Below are 10623 nucleotides of genomic sequence, written 5' to 3'. Positions count from 1 at the left end.
TTTCGAGACACCACGTGATGATCGGGTGTGATAGACTCAACGTTCACATACAACGGGTGCAAAACAGTTGCGCACGCGGAACACTCGGGTTAAGCTTGACGAGCCAAGCATGTGCAGACATGGCCTCGGAACACATGAGACCGAAAGGTCGATCATGAATCATATAGTTGATATGATTAGCATAGGGATGCTTACCACTGAAACTATACTCAACTCACGTGATGATCGGACTTGGGATAGTGTAAGTGGATCATGAACCACTCAAATGACTAGAGAGATGTACTTTTTAAGTGGGAGTTTAGCATATAATTTGATTAAGTTGAACTCTAATTATCTTGAACATAGTCTAAGTCCACTTTGAATATATTTGTGTTGTAGATCATGGCTCACGCGACAGTCATCCTGAATTTTAATACGTTCCTAGAGAAAGCTAAGTTGAAAGATGATGGAAGAAACTTTGTAGACTGGGCTCGTAATCTTAAGCTAATCTTACAAGCTGGGAAGAAGGATTATGTCCTTAATGCTGCGCTAGGAGATGAACCACCCGCTACGGATGATCAGGATGTTAAGAACGCTTGGTTAGCACATAAGGAGGACTACTCAATAGTTCAATGTGCAGTCTTGCATGGCTTAGAACCGGGACTTCAACGTCGCTTTGAGCGTCATGGAGAATTTGAGATGTTCCAGGAGTTGGAGTTTATCTTTCAGAAGAATGCCCGGATCGAGAGGTATGAGACCTCCGATAAATTCTATGCTTGCAAGATGGAGGAAAACTCGTCTGTCAGTGAACATGTGCTCAAAATGTCTGGGTACTCAAACCGTCTAGCTGAGCTGGGGATTGAACTCCCGCAAGAAGCTATCACTGACAGAATTCTTCAATCACTGCCGCCAAGCTATAAAGGCTTTGTGTTGAACTACAACATGCAAGGGATGAACAAGTCTCCCGGCGAGTTGTTTGCGATGCTGAAAGTCGCAGAGTCTGAACTCCGTAAAGAGCATCAAGTGTTGATGGTGAGCAAGACCACTAGTTTCAAGAGAAACGGCAAAGGCAAGAAGGGCAATTCGAAGAAGAGCGGCAAGCCTGTTGCCAATCCGCCGAAGAAACCCAAGGCTGGACCTAAGCCTGAAACAGAGTGCTTCTATTGCAAGGGTATGGGACACTGGAAGCGCAATTGCCCCAAGTATCTGGCAGATAAGAAGGCGGGCAAAGAAAAATCAGGTATATTTGATATACATGTTATTGATGTGTACTTAACCGGCTCTCGTAGTAGTGCCTAGGTATTCGATACCGGTTCTGTTGCTCACATTTGCAACTCGAAGCAGGAACTGCGGAATGGACGAAGGCTGGCAAAAGACGAAGTGACGATGCGCGTAGGAAATGGTTCCAAGGTTGATGCAATCGCCGTCGGCACAGTGTCACTTCAGCTACCATCGGGATTAGTGATGAACTTAAATCATTGTTATTTAGTGCCTGCGTTGAGCATGAACATTATATCTGGATCTTGTTTATTGCGAGACGGTTACTCTTTTAAGTCTGAGAATAATGGTTGTCCTATTTCTATGAGTAACATCTTTTATGATCATGCACCGAATGTGAGAGGATTGTTCATATTGAATCTTGATAGCGATACGCATATACATAACATTGAGACCAAAAGAGTTAGAGTAAACAATGATAGCGCCATATTTTTGTGGCACTGCCGCTTGGGTCACATTGGTGTAAAGCGCATGAAGAAACTCCATGCTGATGGACTTTTGGAGTCACTTGACTTTGATTCACTTGACACGTGCGAACCATGCCTCATGGGCAAGATGACTAAGACTCCGTTCTCCGGAACAATGGAGCGTGCAAGTGACTTGTTGGAAATCATACATACCGATGTGTGTGGTCCAATGAGCGTAGAGGCACGCGGCGGATATCGTTATTTTCTCACCTTCACTGACGATTTAAGTAGATATGGTTATGTCTACTTGATGAAGCACAAGTCTGAAACATTTGAAAAGTTCAAGCAATTTCAGAGTGAAGTGGAAAATCATCGTAACAAGAAGATCAAGTTCCTATGGTCTGATCGTGGGGGTGAATATCTGAGTTTCGAGTTTGGTGCTCACTTAAGACAATGTGGAATTGTTTCGCAGTTAACACCGCCTGGAACACCACAGCGTAATGGTGTGTCCGAACGTCGTAATCGTACTTTGTTAGAGATGGTGCGATCTATGATGTCTCTTACTGATTTGCCGTTATCATTTTGGGGTTATGCATTAGAAACAGCTGCATTCACTTTAAATAGGGCACCATCAAAATCCGTTGAGACGACACCATACGAAATGTGGTATGGCAAAAGACCAAAGTTGTCGTTTCTTAAAGTTTGGGGATGTGATGCTTATGTCAAAAAGCATCAGCCTGAAAAGCTGGAACCCAAAGCGAAAAAGTGCGTCTTCATAGGTTACCCAAAAGAGACAGTTGGGTACACCTTCTATCTCAAATCCAAAGGCAAAGTGTTTGTTGCTAAAAACGGAGCTTTTCTCGAGAAGGAGTTTCTCTCGAGAGAATTGAGTGGGAGGAAGATAGAACTTGACGAGGTTGTCGAACCTCTCATCCCTCTGGATGGTGGCGCAGGGCAAGGGGAAACCTCTGTCGTTGCGACGCCGGTTGAGGAGGAAGTTAATGATGATGATCATGAAACTCCATCTCAAGTTTCTGTTGAACCACGCAGGTCAACGAGATCACGCGCTACTCCAGAGTGGTACGGTAATCCCGTCTTATCAATCATGTTGTTAGACAACAATGAACCTGCAAATTATGAAGAAGCAATGGTGGGCCCAGATTCCAACAAATGGCTAGAAGCCATGAAATCTGAGATAGGATCCATGTATGAGAACAAAGTGTGGACTTTGGAGATACTACCTGAGGGCCGCAAGGCTATTCAGAACAAATGGATCTTTAAGAAGAAGACGGACGCTGACGGTAATGTGACCGTTTATAAAGCTCGACTTCGGGCAAAGGGTTTTTCACAAGTTCCAGGAGTTGACTACGATGAGACTTTCTCACCCGTAGAGATGCTTAAGTCCGTCAGAATCATGTTAGCAATAGCTGCATTTTTCGATTATGAAATCTGGCAGATGGATGTCAAAACGGCGTTCCTTAACGGTTTCCTTAAGGAAGAGTTGTATATGATGCAACCCGAAGGTTTTGTCGATCCTAAAAATGCTGACAAGGTGTGCAAGCTCCAGCGATCCATTTATGGACTGGTGCAAGCATCTCGGAGTTGGAACAAACGCTTTGATGAGGTGATCAAAGCATTTGGGTTTATACAAGTGGTTGGAGAATCTTGTATTTACAAGAAAGTGAGTGGGAGCTCTGTGGCGTTTCTAATATTATATGTGGATGACATATTACTGATTGGAAACAACGTAGAGATTTTGGAGAGCATAAAAGGTTACTTGAATAAAAGTTTCTCTATGAAGGACCTAGGAGAAGCTGCTTACATTCTAGGCATTTAGATCTATAGGGATAGATCAAAACGCCTGATAGGACTTTCACAAAGCACATACCTTGATAAAGTTTTGAAGAGGTTCAAAATGGAGCAGTCCAAGAAAGGGTTCTTGCCAGTTTTACAAGGTACGAGATTAAGTAAGACTCAGTGCCCTATGCTTCAGCCATAGGTTCTATCATGTATGCGATGCTGTGCACTAGACCGGATGTTAGCCTGGCCATAAGTATGCCAGGTAGGTTCTAGAGTAATCCAGGAGTGGATCACTGGACAGCGGTCAAGAATATCCTGAAGTACCTGAAAAGGACTAAGGAGATGTTTCTCGTGTATGGAGGTGACGAAGAGCTCGCCGTAAAAGGTTACGTCGATGCAAGCTTTGACACAGATCCGGACGACTCTAAGTCGCAAACCGGATACGTATTTATTCTTAATGGGGGTGCAGTAAGCTGGTGCAGTTCCAAGCAAAGCGTCGTAGCAGATTCTACATGTGAAGCGGAGTACATGGCTGCCTCGGAGGCGGCTAAGGAGGGTGTCTGGATGAAGCAGTTCATGACGGATCTTGGAGTGGTGCCAAGTGCACTGGATCCGATAACCTTGTTCTGTGACAACACGGGTGCCATTGCCTTAGCAAAGGAACCACGTTTTCACAAGAAGACCAGACACATCAAACGACGCTTCAACCTCATCCGCGACTACGTCGAGGAAGAGGACGTAAATATATGCAAAGTGCACACGGATCTGAATGTAGCAGACCCGCTGACTAAACCTCTTCCACGGCCAAAACATGATCGACACCAGAACTGTATGGGTGTTAGATTTATTACAATGTAATTCACATAGTGATGTGAGGGCTAGATTATCGACTCTAGTGCAAGTGGGAGACTGTTGGAATTATGCCCTAGAGGCAATAATAAATATAGTTATTATTATAATTCCTGTATCAAGATAATAGTTTATTATCCATGCTATAATTGTATTGAATGAAGACTCATTTACATGTGTGGATACATAGACAAAACACCGTCCCTAGCATGCCTCTAGTTGGCTAGCTAGTTGATCAATGATAGTCAGTGTCTTCTGATTATGAACAAGGTGTTGTTGCTTGATAACTGGATCACGTCATTGGGAGAATCACGTGATGGACTAGACCCAAACTAATAGACGTAGCATGTTGATCGTGTCATTTTGTTGCTACTGTTTTCTGCGTGTCAAGTATTTATTCCTATGACCATGAGATCATATAACTCACTGACACCGGAGGAAGGCTTTGTGTATATCAAACGTCGCAACGTAATTGGGTGACTATAAAGATGCTCTACAGGTATCTCCGAAGGTGTTAGTTGAGTTAGTATGGATCAAGACTGGGATTTGTCACTCCGTGTGACGGAGAGGTATCTCGGGGCCCACTCGGTAATACAACATCACACACAAGCCTTGCAAGCAATGTAACTTAGTGTAAGTTGCGGGATCTTGTATTACGGAACGAGTAAAGAGACTTGCCGGTAAACGAGATTGAAATAGGTATGCGGATACTGACGATCGAATCTCGGGCAAGTAACATACCGAAGGACAAAGGGAAAGACATACGGGATTATACGAATCTTTGGCACTGAGGTTCAAACGATAAGATCTTCGTAGAATATGTAGGATCCAATATGGGCATCCAGGTCCCGCTATTGGATATTGACGGAGGAGTCTCTCGGGTCATGTCTACATAGTTCTCGAACCCGCAGGGTCTGCACACTTAAGGTTCGACGTTGTTTTATGCGTATTTGAGTTATATGGTTGGTTACCGAATGTTGTTCGGAGTCCCGTATGAGATCACGGACGTCACGAGGGTTTCCGGAATGGTCCGGAAACGAAGATTGATATATAGGATGACCTCATTTGATTACCGGAAGGTTTTCGGAGTTACCGGGAATGTACCGGGAATGACGAATGGGTTCCGGGAGTTCACCGTGGGGACTCCCTCCCACCAAACCTAGTCCAACTCGGTTTGGGGGGGAGAGTCCTCCCCCTTGGCTCGGCCGACCCCCTTGAGGGTCCTTGGACCTCAAGGCAAGGCCCCCTCCCTCCCACCTATATATACGGAGGTTTTAGGGCTGATTTGAGACGACTTTTCCACGGCAGCCCGACCACATACCTCCACGGTTTTTCCTCTAGATCGCGTTTCTGCAGAGCTCGGGCGGAGCCCTGCTGAGACAAGGTCATCACCAACCTCCGGAGGGCCGTCACGCTGCCGGAGAACTCTTCTACCTCTCCGTCTCTCTTGCTGGATCAAGAAGGCCTAGATCATCGTCGAGCTGTACGTGTGCTGAACGCGGAGGTGCCGTCCGTTCGGTACTAGATCGTGGGACTGATCGCGGGATAGTTCGCGGGGCGGATCGAGGGACGTGAGGACGTTCCACTACATCAACCGCGTTCTCTAACGCTTCTGCTGTACGGTCTACAAGGGTACGTAGATCACTCATCCCCTCTCGTAGATGGACATCACCATGATAGGTCTTCGTGCGCGTAGGAAATTTTTTGTTTCCCATGCGACGTTCCCCAACATATATATATATATATATATTTGACAGCACGTTTATATAATTCACCACACATATATGATATATAGTTCACCACACATATACTTGCCAACACATATATATAATTCACCACACATATATGATATACATATAAATCAATGTACATCCCCATATATCGAAAGAACCAACATACAAAGTATTGCACTGTTTATCCATATATACATATACATATAGTTCGACTTTGTTCATCAACTCAAATGAAACTAGATGATATACATATAAAGTTCATCCATCGACATTGTTCAACTCCCTGAATGCCAGCTTCCATGCACGTAGTATATCCAATCTGCAAAAATGTGAATAAGAAAGTCAGAAGAAGAACAAAATATGATGTTTTTGAGCTAATTATGTCATTTTAGCGGAAAACAAGCTAAGAATATAATATTCATGAGCTAACCAAGGTTTTTATGCCATTTTTAGCTTATTATGGCATTTTGGAGCTAAATGGGTTAATTATGTCATTGTTGGGGAAATTAAAGCAAGGATAATATGAAAGAGGAGAAGAAATAGGAGGAGGAGGAGAAGAAGAAGAAATCAAGAAGAAGGAGGAGAAGGAGGAGGAGGAGAAGGACTAGAAGGTCCTTGGCCTTCTCCTCCTCCTCCTCGTCCTTCTCCTTCTTCTCTTCTTCTTCTTCTTCATTCTTTTCATATTTCCTATTTCTTCTCCTCTTCTCCTCTTGTTGGAGCTAAATTACCTAATTATGTCTTTTTGGAGCTATATGGGCTAATTATACCATTTTAGAGGAAAACAAGCTAAGAATATAATATTCATGAGTTAACCAAGGTTCTTATGCCATTTTGAGCTTATTATGGCATTTTGGAGCTAAATGGGCTAATTATGTCATTGTTGGGGAAATTAAAGCAAGGATAATATGAAAGAGGAGAAGAAAGAGGAGGAGGAGAAGACGAAGAAATCAAGAAGAAGGAGGAGAAGGAGGAGAAGGAGGAGGAGGAGAAGGACTAGAAGGTCCTTGGCCTTCTCCTCCTTCTCCTCCTCCTCCTCCTCCTTCTCCTTCTTCTCTTCTTCTTCTTCTTCTTCTTCTTTCTTTTCATTTTTCCTATTTCTTCTCCTCTTCTCCTCTTGTTGGAGCTAAATTACCTAATTATGTCTTTTTGGAGCTAAATGGGCTAATTATCCCATTTTAGAGGAAAATAATCTAAGTATATAATATTCATGAGCTAACCAAGGTTCTTATGCCATTTTGAGGTTATTATGGCATTTTGGAGCTAAATGGGCTAATTATGTCATTGTTGGGGAAATTAAAGCAAGGATAATATGAAAGAGGAGAATAAAGAGGAGGAGGAGGAGGAGAAGAAGAAGAAATCAATAAGAAGGAGGAGAAGTAGGAGGAGAAGCACTAGAAGGTCCTTGGCCTTCTCCTCCTCCTCCTCCTCCTCCTCCTTCTCCTTCTTCTCTTCTACTACTTCTTCTTCTTCTTTCTTTTCATTTTTCCTATTTCTTCTCCTCTTCTCCTCTTGTTGGAGCTAAATTACCTAATTATGTCTTTTTGGAGCTAAATGGGCTAATTATCCCATTTTAGAGGAAAATAATCTAAGTATATAATATTCATGAGCTAACCAAGGTTCTTATGCCATTTTGAGGTTATTATGGCATTTTGGAGCTAAATGGGCTAATTATGTCATTGTTGGGGAAATTAAAGCAAGGATAATATGAAAGAGGAGAAGAAAGAGGAGGAGGAGGAGAAGAAGAAGAAATCAAGAAGAAGGAGGAGAAGGAGGAGGAGGAGAAGGACTAGAAGGTCCTTGGCCTTCTCCTCCTCCTCCTCCTCCTTCTCCTTCTTCTCTTCTTCTTCTTCTTCTTTCTTTTCATTTTTCCTATTTTTTCTCCACTTCTCCTCTTGTTGGAGCCAAATTACCTAATTATGTCTTTTTGGAGCTAAATGGCCTAATTATCCCATTTTAGCGGAAAACAAGCTAAGAATATAATATTCATGAGCTAACCAAGGTTCTTATGCCATTTTGAGGTTATTATGGCATTTTGGAGCTAAATGGGTTAATTATGTCATTGTTGGGGAAATTAAAGCAAGGATAATATGAAAGAGGAGAAGAAAGAGGAGGAGGATGAGAATAAGAAGAAATCAAGAAGAAGGAGGAGAAGGAGGATAAGGAGGAGGAGGAGAAGGACTAGAAGGTCCTTGGCCTTCTCCTCCTCCTCCTCCTCCTTCTCCTTCTTCGCTTCTTCTTCTTCTTCTTCTTCTTTTTCATTTTTCCTATTTCTTCTCCTCTTCTCCTCTTGTTGGAGATAAATTACCTAATTATGCCTTTTTGGAGCTATATGGGCTAATTATACCATTTTAGAGGAAAACAAGCTAAGAATATAGTATTCATGAGCTAACCAAGGTTCTTATGCCATTTTGAGCTTATTATGTCATTTTGGAGCTAAATGGGCTAATTATGTCATTGTTGGGGAAATTAAAGCAAGGATAATATGAAAGATGAGAAGAAAGAGGAGGAGGAGGAGAAGAAGAAGAAATCAAGAAGAAGGAGGAGAAGGAGGAGAAGGAGGAGGAGGAGAAGGACTAGAAGGTCATTGGCCTTCTCCTCCTTCTCCTCCTCCTCCTCCTCCTCCTCCTTCTTCTCTTCTTCTTCTTCTTCTTCTTCTTCTTCTTTCTTTTCATTTTCCTATTTCTTCTCATCTTCTCCTCTTGTTGGAGCTAAATTACCTAATTATGTCTTTTTGGAGCTAAATGGGCTAATTATCCCATTTTAGAGGAAAACAAGCTAAGTATATAATATTAATGAGCTAACCAAGGTTCTTATGCCATTTTGAGGTTATTATGGTATTTTGGAGCTAAATGGGCTAATTATCTCATTTTAGAGGAAAACAAGCTAAGTATATAATATTAATGAGCTAACCAAGGTTCTTATGCCATTTTGAGCTTATTATGGCATTTTGGAGCTAAATGGGCTAATTATGTCTTTTTGGAGCTAAATGGGCTAACTATGTCATTGTTGGGGAAATTAAGGCAAGGAGAATATGAAAGAGGAGAAGAGAAACTTACTGTAATGGTCATCAAGGAGGAGAAACACCTCGAGAAGGGTCGTGCAATGCCGCTCGGGAGTTATTCTGCAGAATAGATATTTTGCAATGTCTTAGTTAGCATGATGACACTCAATTATTAATACTAGTTTATAGTGAAACTCACCGTGTCAATCGAAGAGAAGACGGGCATCGGCGGAGGGACTTGACCGCTCTTCTCGCACAGACCCTGAAGAGTGGTCGTATTAGTTAGTAATGAAACAGACATTACACACATGATTTGGCTAATGTGAAAAAAAACTTACCACAAAAAGCTCGTACAGGGCCCGTTGACCCGCCTCATTCTGGGACCTCTCCTCCTCAATCAATCGTGCCGTGGTCTGGTCCCTCTCATCAAGAGCAGCCTGACTTGCCAATCTCTCTTTCTCAAGAGCAGCCTGGCTTGCCAATCTCTCTTTCTCAAGAGCAGCCTGGTTTGCCAATCTCTCTTTCTGAAGAGCAGCCTGAAACACCATTCCTCGTTACCACAGTAATGATCTATGGTGACACACATAATGAAATGGATGGAAGTGTTCTTAGTCTGTTCAACTAACCTCGATGGCAAGATCGACTGGCCGTGGACGACGCATTATCTCAGGACAGCTGCTCGACTGGCGCGCCTTGATCTCCGGGAGAGTGAGTGGACAACGTATTATCCCATCTCCAATGGCTATCGAGCCATGGGGCCTCCCGCCACCAGATATCATCACCAACTCTAGATCCGAAGGATCCTGGCTAGGGTTAAAGTCATCCCCTTTCGTAGCCTTCCCCGCGTCCCTGTATGCCACGAGCTTCTGGTGGCATGATATATTGGTGAAGTTATTGGGATCATCCAGGCCAGACTCGGAGAATGCCTTCGCCTTCTTGTACGAGGCAGTATGGGCCATGCCATAAAGGTCGTACAAGTGTGGCATCTCCGTCTTATTGTGATGCGCCTAAAAGAGAGGAACAAAATATTAGCATCAAGAATGAATTACATGAATCATGAAGCAAATCACATACCCAGTTTCGTCCGAACTGAAGTAAGTTGGTGCTGCCTTGATGGTGTGGCACACCAACCATTTGGCTACGCCGATCCTTCGCATTCTCGTGGACAGCTCGCCAGCTTCCTGTGCACCACTCATCAACCAACGCCTCCCAACAATCCATCTTATCCGCACACCATCTCGGGGGCACCTGTAAGTTATTAGAAAGAATTTTCAGCGCTACGCCTATGAATGAAATCAAGAAAACTACGTAGAAGGACTTAAGAATAGGTAATTACCTTCATGTATTGCTCCTTCTTCAGAAACTTTCCGCGGCAATCCTTCTTCTGCTCTTAATACCAAGCGTGGCGTAGTAATCTCGAATAGCTTGCGGCCGAGCCTCGTGGCGCAAGTTCTATAGTAACCGCCTACACTCGGCCTCGAGAACCCTGGCCGCCTCCTCCTCATATCCATCCTCACACCTATAGAAGGTCTGCAATCAAACGTGAAAACACCGATTAGTACAATAATTAGCTATA

Source organism: Hordeum vulgare, chromosome 7H (genome assembly GCF_904849725.1).
Source record: "Hordeum vulgare subsp. vulgare chromosome 7H, MorexV3_pseudomolecules_assembly, whole genome shotgun sequence".
NCBI classification, from domain to species: Eukaryota; Viridiplantae; Streptophyta; class Magnoliopsida; order Poales; family Poaceae; genus Hordeum; species Hordeum vulgare.
This window is presented reverse-complemented; position numbering follows the sequence as displayed.